This window comes from Rhinatrema bivittatum, chromosome 9 (genome assembly GCF_901001135.1).
Source record: "Rhinatrema bivittatum chromosome 9, aRhiBiv1.1, whole genome shotgun sequence".
NCBI classification, from domain to species: Eukaryota; Metazoa; Chordata; class Amphibia; order Gymnophiona; family Rhinatrematidae; genus Rhinatrema; species Rhinatrema bivittatum.
In genome coordinates this window covers 84,440,120-84,459,246 of record NC_042623.1, presented here as the reverse complement: position 1 = coordinate 84,459,246, position 19,127 = coordinate 84,440,120, and positions in this window count along the sequence as shown.

The window sequence follows — 19,127 nt, the reverse complement described above, 5'->3', positions numbered from 1 at the left end:
TTATGTCCAAACATTATGCCAGGATTGTTTACGGAACTCACTTATGAATGATGTTCTGTTGAAAGATGTTCCCAAACAAATGATACTCTCTGCTACACCAAGATGATCACAGATGAATCATACTCTCAAATCATACTCCCAGTTGTACTCCTGACATGACCAAGTTTTGGATGTCAAATCCTTCATCAGGGGATGTGAAACTCAAAAGTATGTTACCAGCTTAATAATCTTTCAAATTGAAACAACGGACTTCTTCCATACAATTTCAAGCTGGTTGAATATTTCATTTGCATATGTTTAATTGGAAAGTATTTTGTTGGCATATGTTTAATTGGGCTTTTTCTGGGGAAAATAAGAACATTTAATGGATGTTTATATGATATAAGAAGAGAAGAAAAAATATTCACAGCATTTTGAAATATTTAGATCACAAGGAGGTTGGTGGGAAGTTAATGAATATACAAAAATCATTAGACTACCTTGTTGGTATTATCTAAAGAATATTAGTAGTATGAAACCCTCATCAACCACCTTTAAAACCTTTTATTAATTTTTTTTTCTAATCTAGTGGGAGCTTGTTTATATATTATTTGAACATAGTTCTTCACACTCACTTTGTGTTTGTTTGGTTTGTAATATTCAGATTTTTAGCATCTTATGGTTCAAAAACCTTAAAATCTTTTTCAAATTTTAATGCAGACATTTCTATAGCCATTAATTGACTCTGTTCCCATAAACTCAAATTGGTCGATTTTTTTTTAAAGCCCTAAGCATGCCAAAGCCGTGAGATACGCGCATGACTCGTTCTGGCATGCGTCGTGTGGATTTTAAAACCTGTGCGGGTATGCACACATACAGTGTTTTCTCACCAAAAGGGGTGGGGAGTGGGTATGGACTGGGCAGGGTGTGGACGGGACATGGAAAGGCCGGGTCTGAATCATGAAGTCAGCAAATAAGTAGTTACGCGCACAAACACGTGTCGGGTTCCCTACCTCTTAATTTTACTTCTGCTATGGACGGTGTGTAAGTCATGTAACAAAAAAAACAAGGCTAGTCAGCGGAGTTTTAAGGCTTGGGGCTAACAGGGTAAAAGGGAGGCAAGTTAGCTAGGGGCTTTAGGAAGTCCTCTGCTTTACTGGGGTAAACTGGAAAAAAAAGGCCTATTGCATTTCTGCGCGTACCTTCTAAAATTCCCTCCACTTACGTGCTCGAGACAGCATTCGCGTGCACATGTGCACATCAATATAAAATCATGCACACATGTACACATGGATAGCAAATTTTATAACACTTGCGCATATATGCGCGTATGTTATAAACGTGGCGCGTTCATGTGCACGCGCTGGCAAACGCGCACACATGTGCACATGCATGCGATCTTAAATTTCTCTTTAAAGTAACTCCAGATAAGTTGGAGGCCATTTGGTTCTCTGGAAGTAAAAATTCAGTCTTGCCTTCACCAGACATAGCAGGAACAACTATTGAATTAAAGGAAGTTGTGACTACATTAGGGTTGAAACTTGATTCTCTTTTTATCTTTGTACCACATATTTCTTATCTCATGAAGCATTCCTTTTATTATCTGTGTTTTATCTGATGGCTCAGGCCATTTTTAGATATAGCAGATTTAAAAGCCCTAGTCCACATAATTGTTCTAAGTAGCCTGGTCTACTGTAATGCCTTTCTTCATGGATTGCCTGTTTATTCTATTCAGTGATTAAAATTAATCCAGAATACAGCTGCCAGGTTAATATTTGAGAATGTGACCCTGCTATTATGATAGTTGCATTGGCTGCCAGTAACCTCATAGATACAGTTCAAGATTCTTTGCGTCATGTTTAAAGTCTTGACATGATCATGATTTATAATCTTCATAATTCATACTTTTAAAATTACTTTCTCCTAAAGAAATATGGTTAGAACAAGAAAAATGAGATTTTTATACCTGGCACCCTCTTTAAGGAACTAACTTCCCTTAACCTTAAGATTAGGACTACTTAAAATTTATAAAAAAAAATTGAAGGCTTGGCTCTTTGCAAGAACTTTGTCTTAAATCTGTGGTTTTTCTATTAATCTTAAAAACTTTTCTTAAGAGGGAGACTAGACCATGGTGTTCCAGGGTGGTGCTACATATCTGGCTAACTTAGCTGATTAGTGTCATATTTTAGCCTTAACTGGCTTAGACCTAGATTCATCATTTTTCTATAAATATAGCAAAAATAGTGCCTGGATTAAAAAAAAAAAAAAAAAGGGACGTGGTTAGTTTAATTTTCCTGGATACAGTTATGTCATTTCAATAGCTCATGTTGTAATTTTGAGAGCAGCCTCATATCCTGCATAGTCTGCAATGGTAGCTCTGAGGATGTAAAATTTTCAGTTGCTAAGTATTGCGCCCGGTCGCAGGCGGCTGTGACCTTTGCTGCTCACCTCCTTTCTCTATACAGCTCAGAGTCTGAGCAGAATGGTGGCCTCCGCTTCCACACTCCGATCCTCATGGCGTGCCCGGGATGGCGTGGGCGCTTCTGGCAGCCATCTTACATCCGGGGTTACATAAGGCACGCGCGCGCCTGCCCCCTTCTTAAACGCATCATAGCGGGAACCTCGGGGGTGTCCCCACCACATGATGTCATCCGCCTACTATACTTAAACTCAGCTGACTTCTTGGAAGTTGAGTTAGCAAGGAATCTCGTCCTGCTAGTTCCACCTCTCTGGGACTTCGCCTCACTGACTTCCGGGTGACCTAGGTACCTGCTCCTTGGGGGCCTTGCCACACTCAGGGCTATCTGTTCCTCGGAGAGCCATTCTCTGTCTCTCTTTATTTTCAGTGAGTTCCTGCATTGTTCTCAGATGACTCTGGCTGTTCCTGTTCCAGTCATCCTCGGTGCCTGTTCTCCATCTGCTTCTACAGTACTGGTGTGAGTACACTATCTTCGTGGCACGGATTCTCTGGTTTCACTGCTTGTGGGCCACTACCGTATCCCTCTTGTCTTGTGCAACTATACCATCGGCTTCTGGCCTACCCCACGCTGTGGACCACTACCGGGATTGCCAGCACAAGCTAAGCCTAGAGAAGGTATTCACTGGACCACTTTGCGCTGTGGATTACTACTGGACTGACCAGGTACAGTACTGACTCTTTTACTTTGCTCTTCGGATCTACATTACTATATAATAAAGTTATTTCCTCTGTTGTCCATCACTGCTGAGACCACAACCCAAGGGCCCACAACTAGTTCAAGACACACAGAACAAACCACTAAGTGGTTATATGCCCTTACAATATGATTTTACTCTGTTTTTTTTACTGTTTGTTAGTATTTATTATTTTATTATTTTGTTTATTAATCTTTCCTTTTGGTATTTTACTAATTTTACAATAAGGTTTGTTGCGTAAAGAGAGGGTCTAGTGTAGACTCATGTTGACCAGATGGTAGTTCATCTATAGCCTATCTAACCATTTATCATCTGATTTTTCCAGCTGAAGCCTTGTTAGACTTTGTCCTTTGAACATAAATAAATACATAACACATTGTTGTTATCTGTCTTGAAGACATGGATAAGGCAGAATAATGTTTTAAAATAAATAAATTACAAATTGCCCTACAGGACAACATTCAATAGACCTGCAATGCTCTCATGCAGGTTCAACTGGCAAGGTGGAAGCATCCATTTCACCAGTGACAGCTGGACTAGCAAGAATGATACACATGCATATCTTTCCTTAGAGCACACTAGTGGTGGCAGACTGAGACATGGGGTATTTGGCAGGTCTGGTGGGGGGGGGGGGGGGAGGGGGGAACAACAAGGTAAAGGTGGGCTGTGAAGCTGATAGACAAGAGCCATACCTCAGTCAATATCTTAGCAGCAATAAGGATAGATGATGGAGGGTTGCAACTAGAGCAAAGCAACAGGACAGTTGTTCCTGGGTTTTTTTCATGACAGATAGTGGTAAAAACACGACAAAGTGAGAGTATCCATTGCTTTGTATATTTACTGCACATGGCAGTACAGGAAGTGCAGGGGGTCATGGAACAGCACGGCAGCTTAGTCCTGAAAGAAACGATAGAGAAATATGGGAAAATAGAGGGACATTTACTGGGATGTGGAGGGTGGGCAGTAGCTGCATGAGAAGTAGGAAGTAGTGAGGGTGCCTCTGCAATGGATGTTCCAAGATGTAGACACCAGGGGAATTCAACCTCTGTAATGCTGCAGAGGTTAGTAGAGCAATGGACAGTCCTTCATAATTTGGCTTCAAGATTAGCTACACAAAACACAGCTGATACAAATCCTGGAGCCCTTCAAGGATATCATAGAAAATCTCAGTTCCTCCAGAGCCAGCCTGGTTTAGCTGATCCGATCCCCATAGTCAACATCCTGGAGAATAAGTTAGAGCAGGGGTAATAGGCAGCTCTGGTCCTGGAGTGTCACAAACAAGTCTGGATTTCAGGATATCCACAAAATATATGCATGAGGTATATTTAGTGGTACTCCAGGACCAACATTTGCCTACCTCTGAATTATTTATTTATTTTTAATTTTTCTATACCGACGTTCCTGTAAAAAATACAAATCACATCGGTTTACAATGTAACTGCAACATTCGCTCGGGAGCGATACAATGAACCATGGGAATCCAAATAAGAGGCAAGGGGGACATCCATCTATACATTTAACAGCAAAATATAAACTAGAACTAACTGGGTTGAGAACTGAATAAACCGGGGGAGAACCGAACTGCTAGGTTGCAAGGGTTAGAAGGGTTTTGACAGGAACAGGGAATAACTGGAAGGGTTTTGACAGGAACAGGGACTAACATGAGAGGTGCTGGTGTTTGTGGACCTCTTCCAGCAGCAGGTGCAAGATGGGCTGAAAACCCTGGGTGAAAAGGAATATCACCCTCTAGTTTGATGCTCTAATTCAATGGAAGCAGATGATGTTGGTTAGGGTGCAGAAATGGAAGCATCAGGTTTGCTTACCCCCATAGGTTTTGGTTTTTTTTTTAAATTTATACTTTATTAATTTTCTTCAATGATTACATCATGAAAATTTTTAAGAAATATGTATCACAATAATTAAAACAACATCTAGTTATCACAATTTACTCCAATATAATTATTATTGTTCTACACATAACATAACTGGGGGAGAACAACCAAGAAAAACATAAGTATTATCTAAATAAAATATACTATCTAATATAAACCCAATCAAACATCTTGGGTTTAAATTAGATACAATATAAGAGGAAGGAGTAATTTCTTATTTTAATGACCTTTTATCTCTAAATTCTCAGCTTAGGTCTTATCCAACAAGAATGTTTCTAGATGAACTGGATCTACAACACCAATTTTTTCCCCTGATCATTTATATGGCAAACACAAGGACATTTAAGAAAAAAAGTCACCCCACAGCCACTACTCAATTTTTTAATGACAAGAAGCATTTTCTCCTTGCATGGGTGGCTCAGGAGACTGGAAAACTTGTATTTTGTGTCCATAAAAAGACACATCCTTGATCCTAAAACATTTCTGAAATAAATTGTCTTTGTCTTGTTCAGACAGGAAGGCTACAAAAGTGCTGCCCTATTATCAATTATATCTATGGACTCCTCCAAAAAGGTTGTTATTAGGGATGTAAATCGTTTTTTGACGATTTAAAATATCGTCCGATATATTTTAAATCGTCAAAAATCGTTAGGGCCACGATACAATACCAATTCCCCCGATTTATCGTTAAAAAATCGTAAATCGGGGGAAGGGGGAGGGCAGGAAAACCGGCACACTAAAACCCCCTAAAACCCACCCCCGACCCTTTAAATTAAATCCCCCACCCTCCCGATTTAATTTAAAGGGTCGGGGGTGGGTTTTAGGGGGTTGGCTCACGATTTTAACGATTTTTCACGATATTTTTAAAACCCAAACAGCAACAATACGATTCCCTCCCCCTCCTAGCCGAAATCGATCGTTAAGACGATCGAGGACACGATTCACATCTCTAGTTGTTATTCCTAAACTTGGAGGAGCTTCTAGATTTACATTTTGCATTTCCACATTCCTCTCTGATTTTTTGGTAAGCCCCTGTTATGAACTGCGCTGCTCGCAGGCCTCCCCGCGAGCAGGCACTCACCATGCCACTGTCGGGCCTCCTGCGTGGCTGGAGCCGCTGCCTGTCTCTCCCCACACGGCCTGGAGGCCGCCATGGATGTCTTCCTTCTCCGCGGTTGGAACCGCGGCCTTCCTGCTTCTCCTCATGGGGCTGGGACTGCCCCCGTTGCCATGACCATCTTCACAGCACTAAGGCTGCATCCCTGGGCTGGTCCGGCGACTGGAGCCGCCCCTAGGGCTCCTCGCAGCGGCTTGCGCCGCTGCTAACATTAGGGCCTGCCTTCTCAGCATCTTTACGTCGGTGCAGGCTGCTGTCCGCGGTCCTGCACAACTTCCTGCTTGCTTCTTAGGCACCGGCCCACGCCTCTCTGCCTGATTTAAAGGGCCAGGCACAGGAAGTGTGCTGGCCCCACCTCTAAGTGGACTTCCTGTTTCAGCCCTATAAAGAGCTGCTCCGTCAGTCTGTTCGTTGCCTTGCATCGGAGTGTCATCCTTCTGGAGGCTCCTGCCTGCCAGAGCTCCATCAGGCCTTCTTGTCTTCTCCATGGAGTTCCTGTTGTCTCGCTATGTCAAGCCTTGTCTTCGTGCCTGAGGTCCCTGTCCAGATCTCCCGTCCAGGTATCCTGATGTTCCTGTCCTGATCTTCGTCTTGATGTTCTGCCATGATCTTCTACGTCCTGATGTTCCTGCCTTCCCAGATGTTCTTCCCTGCATCTTCGTATGTGCTCCTGGCCTTCTGACCTTTTCCTTTTAACCCCATCATCTTCACTCATGCTTCCTAAATGTCACGCCAGGGTAGCTCAGTGGACCCTTTGTTAACCTGATGGTTGTAGGGACACCTGCTCTAATGCTTATCCTCAGTACCTCTCATGGACAGGCAGGAGTTACAATCAGCTTTCTTCCTTACTTGGCCTAAGCAGTCACCTCTGGGGAAAATCCAGTTTTGACAGAACACCTGCCCTCACCCTAGGACAAGAGCTCCAAACCCAATCTCCCATGCTGCAGTGTGCAGCACTACAGCTTCAGGGACTTATGTACTAGCCCTTAGAAATCTTGCAAATGACACTTGACATGCGAAGTGACATATGTAAAATTTTACACATTCTCAAGTACAAAAATGTTGTGCGTCATCTGCTATGCACAAAATTTTATGCAAATTCAACATTAATGAGCTGTTGTGATATAATATGCAGAGCAGCTCATTAATTATGAATCTAATGAAAAGCTGCCTGTAAAAAAGACTTTGCAAGTCAATTTTCACAGAAGAGATAACCACATCATTGACATGTAGTTATCTTTTTTGCAAATTTTTATATTGACAATTTTCTTGTGAAATTTAGCTGTAGAGCTCATTTGCATAAGTAGCAAAATTTGCATAGAATTGCTTACCCCCTGCCCTCACCTACATAGCCATTTTAGCCCTGGGGCTGGTCTCATATCTGCTATAACTTCATTCTTTACTCATTGATGCTACCACAGCAGGGAGGGAACTTTCTTGCATTCAATGAACATTCATGCTCTATAGAGTCTCTGTTAAGGGTTAAAATTTGCTATACCAAGAGGATCCATTAGTTATAAAAAAAAAACATCTTATGGCTCCTAATGATTTTGCACAGTAATCACTCTTTCTTCGTCAGAGCTGTCAGCACTGAAATGTACTTTCTCCGGCCATACCAAGTATCTCCAAAACATTTTTTCTATTTTCTTACAGAAAACTAAAGAAAAAAAAATGAGTCCCTCAACAGTAACTTAAAAAATAATGTTTCATTTCAAAATAACTACATGCATAAACCGCTCTTTTGTATGTGTACTAGCATTTTGAATCTCAATCATGGTCTAGTGTGCATAAAATGTCATGCATAATTCATTTCAACACCTACCTTTTATACACAGTACACACTGAGAAGAGGCATTCTAGGAATTGGTGTGGGTGTAAGGTTGCAACTTACGTGCCTACTTTTAGATTTAAAAATATGCATGTATGTGTACATGTGTAAGTTGCACTCTCCTATGAGGACGTGTTATTTTATGCAAGGGAATGTGTGTCAATTACTCAAGTATTTTGAAAGCAATGTAAACATAGTCTTTACTGTTTATGTGAAATGTTTGAAAATTATCCTCAGTAATTCAAAATGTGTGCATTTATGGGTATCACTTCTGGGAAGTTCCAACTGGGTACAACATTAAAGAAGATATTCTGTTTTGCTTTGAAGGAAGCTAGATGGCAGTGGGAAGGGGGGGGGGGGGTTACTTTGACTTGGAAGGTGCCACTCTTATACTTTAAGAAAATTCCTTTATAAAATCTGTTAAATAGATAATAGCTGAAGATTTTTTTTTAATTGCACAGAACATAAAAACAATGAAAGGAAGGTAAAATTAGTACAAATGAAATAGGAAAGCAAACTATGTGCCTCATTTTCTAAACTATCACAGGCCTGCGATACTTTAGGTAATGAGGGGTAGGGAGCCGAAACGGGGGGGCGGTCCTGCGCTAACCAGCAGCGATCGCACCGCAGCGGTGCGATCCCTGCCGGTTTTGCACCCAATAGCGCCACCATAGAAGGTGTAGCTATTGGGTGCGAAATAGGACGCGAAAAGGCCCTTACCTTTTCGTCATCCGCGGCGCCTTCACGGAGTTAGCCCTGGTGACGCCTCGACTCTTCCTCTTCCGGGGCCAACTCCACCCCCATCTTGGTATCGCATGCGCTAAGGGAATTTTTGAGTGTGAAACGTCCCTTATCGCATGCGATCCGTCTGGTAAATGACCCCCTATATTTACAACATATTCAAGGACATAGCAAAAAAAGTTATAAAATACAGGATAGTTATGCTTTTGTTCCCCTACTGCCTTGTCTTTAGTTTTCAAGAAATTAAGAGAGACTTTCAGAGATTCATGGCGCAGAAGAATTTTTCAAGGTAGAAAGTGATATTCTCAGTATTACTGGGTAAAAAGGAAGTACAAAAGCATCACTTCAGAAGCTGGCCTAAATCTGTCGGAAATTCTAGAAGTACAGAGATCAACAAGAGATCAGAGCAGATTGTGTAACATTGCACAATTTACAAGAACAACAATTTGCATTCCTTCCCTAGAGGAATAAAGGTATAACAAGCATCAGCATGAACTGATTTTCAAACACTATAAGCTGGAAAGAAGTAATAACAGCAAGTTAAAGTTGTTATACTATTCTTAACTCTCTTCTCCCTTTTCAAGTTTACAGCAACTTTTCGGGATTATTCACAGCCTCTTCTCCCTTGTATCAGCTATTTGTCCAGTTTTATTAGCTCAGCTAATATATTTGTTAAATTTCAATGTAATAAATATTGACTCATTCTTCTCATTTACTTTTTATTGTAGCATTACAACTTCCTCTTCTCACCCAAGATCACCCACTCTCTCTGGACTAGGGCAAGGGTAATAGGCACCCTAGGCAAACATATTTATTCACATACATACATACATACATACACACATTTATTTATTGATCACTTACTGTCTAGGCTCTAAGCGAATTACATCTAAAACATACATAATAAATATGAATACTTATAACAATATCGTACGTTGGACCTGATTTGCTAAGGCTTTATTCCTATTCTGTGTCTATGGGACAAGTGCTTAGTAAATGAGGTCCATTCAGTCTTATTTATTCATTTTAAAAGATTTATATCCTGCATTTTTCAGGGATCAAAGCAGGTTAGAAAGCATAAACAGTCATAAAAACAACCGACCGTCAGCCCCTATGACATAGTGAGGGCAAAGGTTGCGCCGGCGCCATTTTGAATACTGGCAATACAGCCCGAATGCAGGAGGTCGCTCCCGGACCCCTGCTGGACTTTGGCAAGTCTTGTGGGGGTCAGGAGGCCCCCCCAAGCTGGCCAAAAGTCCATGGGGGTCCAGCGGGGGTCTACTAACATTTAGTCTACTAACTTTTAAAAAGAAACTAAAGACATGGCTGTTCTGCCGAGCCTTCCCCGCCACTAGTCCAACAGCCTGACTTAGAATTGTTCCAGCAATTATGAAAATAAATAAACGCTAAATCATGCTTACAAGTTATCATGAGGACGGCTCCTTGCCTCCCTCCCACACTCTCTTGTATATTGTACTCTATCTTCGTTCTCCCTTTCTTATTTCCTACTCCCAGTTAAGGCATCCTTCTTATAATGTAACTTTATACTCCTTCAAATTGTCTCTTGTTGATTGGTTGGTTATAGTTACTGCTTAGTTCGATGCAAACCGAGTTGATTTGATTTGTATCAAGAAAGTCTGTATATAAAAGCCTTTAATAAATAAATAAATAATAAAACATAAATAATCCACTTGCCCAATCCTCCAAACCACAAGCCAATTTCCAGGAAGTCCCAGTCCCATACCCCTGACCCTCCCCCTTGGCTTGGTTCATGGGCCTCCTTTGTCAAGTCTTTTAAGGTGGTGATGCTGTGTTAGATTTCCCCACTTTGCTTCATATAGGTACAACAGGAAGTATTGATAACTTGACACACACCTCCCTCCTTGGCCAGTAGGATATCGAGGGCCAGTTGGTTCTGTAACACAACTCCTGACAATGAAGTAATCTCTGATTTCAAAGTCTAAATGGAAAAGGTGGTTTCACTGGCAATCTTTTATACTATTGAGGACAAATTGAGCACAAAATTTTCCAGTTAATTTATTTCAATGGAGGGGAAAACTCTATGCATGAATCACATAAACCCATGCTGATTCGGAGGGGAATTTACAAGTCCAACTAACTCTTCTGATGGTGAATTCCTCCTAATTTTCTTATGTGGGTAAATATCAGGATGTTTAGAATATATTTGGTGTTTGCCAACTGGGAGAATTGTAAATCTGGGAAACACATAACCCATGGTGAAGCGGGAATTCATATTAACACACAGCCTTTTATAGGCCATATTTTCAGTTACAAAAAAGACACTAGGATAATTCCACTGTGTTGTCTAACCCTTTTGGACTTTAGGGTACATTGCCTTTACTCTGTATCTGACTCGTCCTTTCTTCTTTGGATTGAGAGAGATTGATAGGTGACTCATACGGGCCTAGACCTAGAAACAATGACAGAGGATGAAGAGATATATTAGCTGGTATAGTACAATTCTGGGAAGTCATAGTGGTAATAGGCATAAATATATAATTGGGATAGTTCTTTCCAGGCAGGTGGAAGTTATCTAAAGTGGAATTCTGATAAAAGTCAATTGGGGTAATGGCGGCAAAGTTAAAATGATGTCTATTAATTGGCCACTGGGGAAAGCACATCATGCAGGTAGTAGTCTTAGACCATCCATCACTGAAAATATAGCTTCTATTTGGGTAACCATAAACAGTATAAAGGCAGGATCGATAATCATCAGAGGAGTTTACCCAAGTTGGAGTCTGAGTGGCCTTTAAGGGCTTAAAGCATCACTCAGCATTCTCTAAGATTTCAGCTAAAATGATAGGTTCAAGGGGAACAGGTTTTGGGTGTTGCAATCCAGCATGTCTCTCATAGAAAAATCCCCATGGATTAAGGAAGGAAAGATTAATAGGAAAGGCAGTGAAAGTATGCTGAAACATCTTGGGAAGCTGGGTGCAAATCCAGCAATGCATGAGATTAAGACTCCATCTGATAATCAGTTGACTATAATGATTCTTATGATTATTGTAGACAGATAAGCCCACCTTATGTGCTGGGCTTCCCAAAGGCAGAAATATCAGGGGTATCAGAACCAGGCATAGCAGAATAATTTACCATATCCTAACTCCAGGGGACACCTGGCTATATCAGGGAACTAGTGAGGACTAAACGACATATCGGATTCTTCTGCTTCTGGGGGTTCTAGACATGCCTCACTTCCGTCGATGAGGATAGCTGGTTCTGGTACATAAGTCTTTTTGCAAAGGCTGGCATGCATCCATTGATCAAGTTCTTGCAATTTTAAGGCTGAATAACTTACCAGAAGTACTTGATAAGTTCCCTTCCACCTAGGCCTTAAACAGTTCTTTCACTGAAATACCTTGTAATAGACAAAATCACCTGGCTGAATGTCTGGTAGAATTTGATTTGGCGACTCCTGGAAGCCTGGAGAGACTTTCTGATGAATTGTTTTAACCTGTTTGTGCAGTTGGGAGACAAAATGTAAGATCAATTAATCTTGGGCAAAGTCTATGTCAACAGGTAGTTTTGGCATGGATGGCACTAGCATAGGCCTTCCCATGAGAATTTCATGTTTATGACTTGGCATATTTCTCATTCTCATAAGAGCTAAGGGGAGAGCATCAGGACATTTCAGAGAAATCTCATGGGTAAACTTGGCCAAGCTACTCTTCAGTGTCTGGCTCAGGTGTTCTATGAAGCCTGACACCTGTGGTCTGTATGCACAATAGAATTGAGATTTATCCCCAGAGCTTTTCCCATACCCTGCATCACCTGTCCAGTAAAATGAGTACCAAAGTCACTCTCAAGTCTCTGGAATACCAAATCTTGGAATCACTTCTGTTAACAGCTTCTTTGCAACTGTGACAACATCATCTCTAGCTGTAGGAAATGCTTCATTCCACCCAGTAAACATACATGCAAAATGTAAAATATACTTCCAATGGAATACTCTTGGCATCACAATAAAATCTATTTGCAGTCGCAAAAATGGTCCCTAGGGAGAGTCCAGATATGCAGGTGCAACACACAGATGTTTTCCAATGTTATGAACTACACAGATACTATATCCTCACACCACCATGGATGCAATTGGGCCTACATTTGGGGCCCACCAGTTGGACTGTATCTCCTTTATCACCCTTGTCTTGCTTGCATGAGAGCTAGAGTGAGCCAAATGAGGAAGGTAGGGAAGGAGAGTAGCCGGGCCAACAGGAAGGGCATTAGGGCCACACAAAGGCCAGCAGGAAAGATGATGCAATTCTGACATGTCCAGCAGGGGGTGTTCATCAGTCACAGTTGCCTGTAGAAAGAGAGAAGGTCAGAGAGAGGGAGAGAGAGATCTGGTCCAGAACTTGTACCGGAAAAATATAGTTAGAGTGGAGAGAAGACGTGGGTGGGTCAGATACAGCAGCCCAATGAGCATCAGTATCAGCAAAGGCATTTTCATGAGCCTCAAAGGTATCTACAGATGAATGGGCTGAGCATTTCACCACCGCAACCTATGAAGGAGAAAACAGAGCATATAACAAGGTCTGAATGAAACATTTAGGAAAAGACTAAAAACTTGGCTTTTCAAAAAAGCATTCCCAGGCCCTGATTAAAACCTCCACCCTTCAGCACAAATGTATTCAAAAATTGGATCAAAATAAGAATCCACCAACAACAAACTTACACTCAGCACAATATTATCATCACTCACAACTGTGTCATATCTATTCACTTGGGTGTCATATTTATTCACTTGGCTATATTTATTTACTGCGTCATATCTATCCACAGTCATATTCACTCACGTTGTCTCATTTACTCACAACTATGTTACTTGATGCAACTGGCTGATATGTACTCACTTTGCTATACAATTATGTTACTTGATGAAACTGTCTGATTTGTAAATATCTCTTTATACACTTTCTCCCCCCTTTTCTGATCCTAGTTAATTTTCCCTGTTTTATTGTAACTTTCTCACATCCTTATTATCGTTTTACTGTATTTAAAGTTTCATTTGGGAAATTTGTTTATTATATTACGCTTTACCCTACACACATTGTTAGCTGTAAACCGGGTTGATGTGATATTAGTCATGAAACTCGGTATAACAAAAATAATAAATAAATAAATAAATAAATATTTGGAGATCCAGAGGAGATAAGAAAACCTCGATTCTTCCAATTAGTCCCAAAATGATGGACAACCCAAAAAGCATACTGGGACTCTGTGTAAATAGTAGCCAATTGGAATGAAATCTGACAGCCACAAGGATAGCAGCATCACAATCATGGGTTTCCCCATCATCTGGTAAAGGCAAAAGAGATTAAGAGGAAGGAAACGATGAATAGTTAAATTATCCTGGCCAGTAAGTATGAGCCCATATCTAGTCAGATGAGCTTGAGACAGTAATTGGGTTTTAGAACGAGTCAAAAGTGAGGACACAGAAGGTGGAACAAGAAGTTGCAGAGGATGGCCTAGTACAAAAGGCTATGATTGTTCTACCAGGTCAGCCACAGCCGTGTGATTGCTGGGACAGTGCTGGCAACAGCATCAAGTAGATGGAAAAAGTAAGCCACTGATCTATTAAGTCCCCCGTGTTTCTGAGTAAGTACTCCCGAAGCTACTCAATCCCTCTCATAGCAAAAGAGAGTGAAAGGAAGAGAGTAGTTGGGGAGGCCCAGAGCAAGGGCAGAAGAAAGAGCCTGTTTGAGAGCAATGAAAGAGACCTCCCTTTCAGCATCCCAAGACAAGGGGGAGGCTTTGGAGTTATGCAAGCTATGGCCACATGCTCACGCAACTTGACCGGCAGTCCCTGGTAAAAGAAGTTAGTGAGCGCTGCCTGAATTCTCTTACTCTCTAGGTTTTCCAATCCTGAATATTTAACATACATTTCTACCAGCCTGCTCAGAAACTTCATCAGCAGCCATTTTACACTGTGAAATCTTTGGCCAATCTGTTTTAGAAGAGAAAATTTCAAGTGCAGCTTTAAACAAATCTTCTATTTCTTTTTCAGAAGGGGAATGTGGATTGGGAGGGGTCTGTTCAGGCCACCTAGCAAAGGTTTACAGATGCTTGTGCACATCAATGGAGAGAGCCAGTTTCAACAATTGTTCTATATCAATAAAGGTAGGATTATAAACAGAAAGGAGGCCATGAAGCTCATCTACCCACTTCCAAGTTTCTTTGAGGTAATCTGGCAAGGAGTTCTTGATATCCAAAATGTCTCCTCGTAGCCAAGGCATGTGAACCTCTTGAGTGCCAGAGACAGTAGTAGCACTGGGGACTGATCTAAGGGGAAACGCACCCTGAGGATGTTGGTCACACCATCTGGAGGTAACGTTTCATGCACACAAATAGGGTATGCAATACAACAATGGACTGGGGTAGAATGCCTGTATGGACCATCCTGTAAATGAGACAGATCATCCAGAATGGAATGGAGGACCATCTATCTAGCCTCATGAACAGGAGGGGGAACATTGTCAGGAACACCATAGGAAGATCTAGGAGAAGCACTATGGGAAGGGGCCAGGTTCTCTTGGAGAGTGTTCCAAGAAGCCTGTGCAGGAGTTCTTTGAGGTAGAGGAGGCACCACTTCAGATCTCAAAGACAACACTGGGGGACAGTCCCTTGGTGGACTCAGTGGATTTGTAGGGTAGCCTCCATGGTAGACTGGGTCATCTAGAATATCCTCAGATAGGGAACTTGGATACAGAGAGTTATGCAGTGTCTCCATGGTCTTTACTGGATACAGGGGTACAGCTGGATAAGCTCGACATGCTGGGGACTGAAGGTATTCAGGAGGGGAAGAAGGTAGAAGTGGAGGTACACACCCAGGTTTTTCCTGAAGTATAAATACCTGAATTCTAAATTCATTTAGTTCTATCTTAGTTTCAGCTAGAGTCTTTTTTGTCTTATCCAGTGAAACTTTTAGCCCTGCCCTGATAGATTTTTCTTTTCTGATTATAGGAAAGGAACTAGGAAAGGAACGGAAGATCACACCACAGAAAAAAGGTCACACTGAATAGAGGTAGATGTGTCATTTAGCACTGAGAGCTGCATTCCTCCACTGACTCTGGGCTCAGGAGGAGTGCATGTTGCTTTTGAAGTTCTGGGTCAGCCAGAGGGTAATCTCCTTGAGGATCCTGTGATGGAGTCGAGTGGTGTATTTGGAAAAGCAGGACTGGTCGCATGTGTGGTTTTGTCTGGAAGTGAGGTCAGAAACTCCCTAGGCTTGGAAATACCAGCAGTGACTGCAGCAGGAGGTGTTGGCTCTGCAAACTGAGGAAGGAGAGATCTGTTATCAGCGTTTTCAGTGCCCACTCTTTTTTCTAGTTTGGAGAAATCTGCATCTATCAATTTAGAGTTTATCTGGCAGGTCATAGTGACACTTGAGAGAACTGTAAACACAAAGAGGCTTATTTTAAAACAAGCGCCCATGCTGCGTGCAGGGGTGCGTAAGCGGACATAGCTAGAATTTTAGATTATTCACACTTGCATATGCATGATTTAAAATACACCTACCATGCATAAACATGCTCCTAATTTTAAGCCATTACTTCAGCAAGCATACCCTGCATATCTTCTTTAGGACTTTGTAGGTAAGCAGATTTTAAAACAATCTCATGTGAAGGACATTCTCAGTTGTTCCAATTAGTCCACCAGTTTGCCCAGTCAATTTTGACATCTTCCAGACCCTTCTGGTTCTTCATCCTGCACTCCACCAGTTGATTGTGTTGGTCACGCACAGCCTATATACTCTCTTATGTGGGCATTTTAGCACGGGCAATGTTTTTAAAATTTGTTCCTAAGTTGGGCAAAGTGGACTCTTTCATGGGGTTCGAAGGCTCTGTGATGGATAATGTTGGAAATGTTGAGACCCTGAAAATGCAGTGTGCTTCAATGATAAATTTTAAACATGTTATAGCACCAGATGTCATATGGATTCAACATACAGTACATTGGAGATGCTAGAGAATAGAATGAGTAATTTGAATGTAATGGCTCTTAACTTCCCTTATGTGTCTGCTTGTAGTCTAAAAGAACTATTCATGAGATATTTGAAGGAGGTTCTTCAAATCCTCAGAAATGCATTGCTCCTACTTAGTGGGCCGGATTTTAAAAGCCCTGCGCGCGTAAATCCGGCCGGATTTACGCGCGCAGGGCACTCGCGCGCCGACGCGCCTATTTTGCATAGGCCGCCGGCACGCGCACAGCCCGGGACACGCGTAAGTCCCGGGGCTTCGTAAAGGGGCGGGGAGGGGGCATGTCCGGGGTCAGGGGTCAGTTCAGGGCAGGACTGGGGGTGTGGCGCCAGCCCGGGGGCATGGTCGAGGCTTCTGGACCAGCCCCCGGGTCGGGTGATGGCGCGCCAGCAGCCTTCTGGTGCGCACAGATGTACGCCTACTTTCAGCAGGCGTAAATCTGCCAACAAAGGTGGGGGGGGGGGGTTAGGTAGGGGAAGAGAGGGGAAGGTGGGTGGAGGGCGAAGGAAAGTTCCCTCCGAGTCCTCTCCGATTTCGTAGCGGCCTCGGAGGGAACAGGCAGCGCGCGCCGGACTCAGCGTGCGCAAGTAGCACAAATGTGCACTCCCTTGCGCGCACCGACCCCGGATTTTATAAGATACGTGCGCCTACGCACGTATCTTATAAAATCCAGCATACTTTTGTTCGCGCCTGGTGCACGAACAAAAGTACGCGCTCGCGCAAATTTATAAAATCTACCCCAGCAAGTTTATCTTCAGTTTAAGAACTGTACAGAGGGACATTATTAGCAGAAGAATTCACACAGGTGCCCTAAATGGGTCTACTGAAAAATGAATACCTGTACCACTTTGCTGATTTAATTTGTCTTTGAGCCAGATAAAGATTCTGTAATGAGCCTTTTCTTTCATCATAGGAATGGTAACTTTTAAACCGGCACACGGGTGCACATGTGCACACGTTCGTTGGCCCGCGCCCAGTGACATGGTCGTTTTATAACATACCCGCATGTAAATGTGCATATTGTAAAATAACATAATCATGTGCACATATGCAAACAATTTTAAGTGGCCACGCGTCTATGTGTGAAAATGCTGCTTCTACCGCATAAATGGGGGGATTTTAAAAGACACTCACCGATGCCATTACCAGTTTTCCCAGTTTCATCCAGGTAAAGGATAGGACTTCCAACCCCTCCCCCAGTTTATTAGCCTCCCTTCTCCCCTGTTAGCCCTGACCTTAAAAAATTCTAGGCAGATCAGCAGGGTTTTAGTTTTACAACTTGCACATCATCTATTGCAGAAATAACGTTAAGCAGCAGGGGACCCACAGTGCACCAATGTGTATATGTATTTATACACAAATTTCAAGTTTGAATCCAGAAATGTCCATGCCCCATCCAAACCATACCCACACCCTGCCCTTTTATTGAACTTTTCATTTATGCATGCAGTGGCATTATACACATATTTGGGTGGCTTTCAAAATCCGCTTGGCATGCGCAAGCCCAACATATTCATGCATCCCCTAATTTTGGTGCTTATCAGTCTATTAAAATTCACCTTAAAGAGAGGATCTTTATGGGTCAGAAGATATAGTTGTTTCCAGATGTGTGCACACTGATGCAGAGCAGGCATTTGTTCCTGAAAATGTGTCAAGAAGGTAAGGATTAAGCGATTATATTTCCTTGAGATACACTTCTAAGTTATTAGAATTTCTAATGGCAGATATATTTTCTTTGAACCTAAACATTTAACATTTCTTTTAGATGTCATCCCCACTCCCTACCTATCTCAGCAGATACATAAAGGACCTATCTCCATCAGAGTTCCCCCTGTCCTGCCAAATCCAAAGCAGAGTCTTAATCATTGGAGGCAGAAAGGAGGATGACTTCCTTTTGCTTCATCAGCCCCAAAATCCAAAATGGTGCTAGTAGGTCTTGTGGTCTTTTCTCCCAGATGTCTAGAAGTAAAAGTTGTCTAGAAGTAAAAGTCCCATGAGGGTCCTCTGTTAGCAACAAAAAGGGGGCATAATATTAGAGACCATTTGGTGTTTTCCCCCAGAATTGAGGGAACCCATAGCCAATGCGGCCATTGTACTGTGTGTGAGCACACTATTGAAGGGACTGCTTGGACTGAGCCAGTGACTGGATATACTGTTCAAAGAAGGGAGAATAATGATTGTTTAATATCCATGGTTATTTATGTGATAATATGCCCATGTCCGAAGGTGTACGTTGGAAGTACGAGCAGAATGGTTAAGCAGAGAATTATTGAACATCGGTCTCATAAGAACATAAGAAATTGCCATGCTGGGTCAGACCAAGGGTCCATCAAGCCCAGCATCCTGTTTCCAACAGAGGCCAAAACCAGGCCACAAGAACCTGGCAATTACCCAAACAC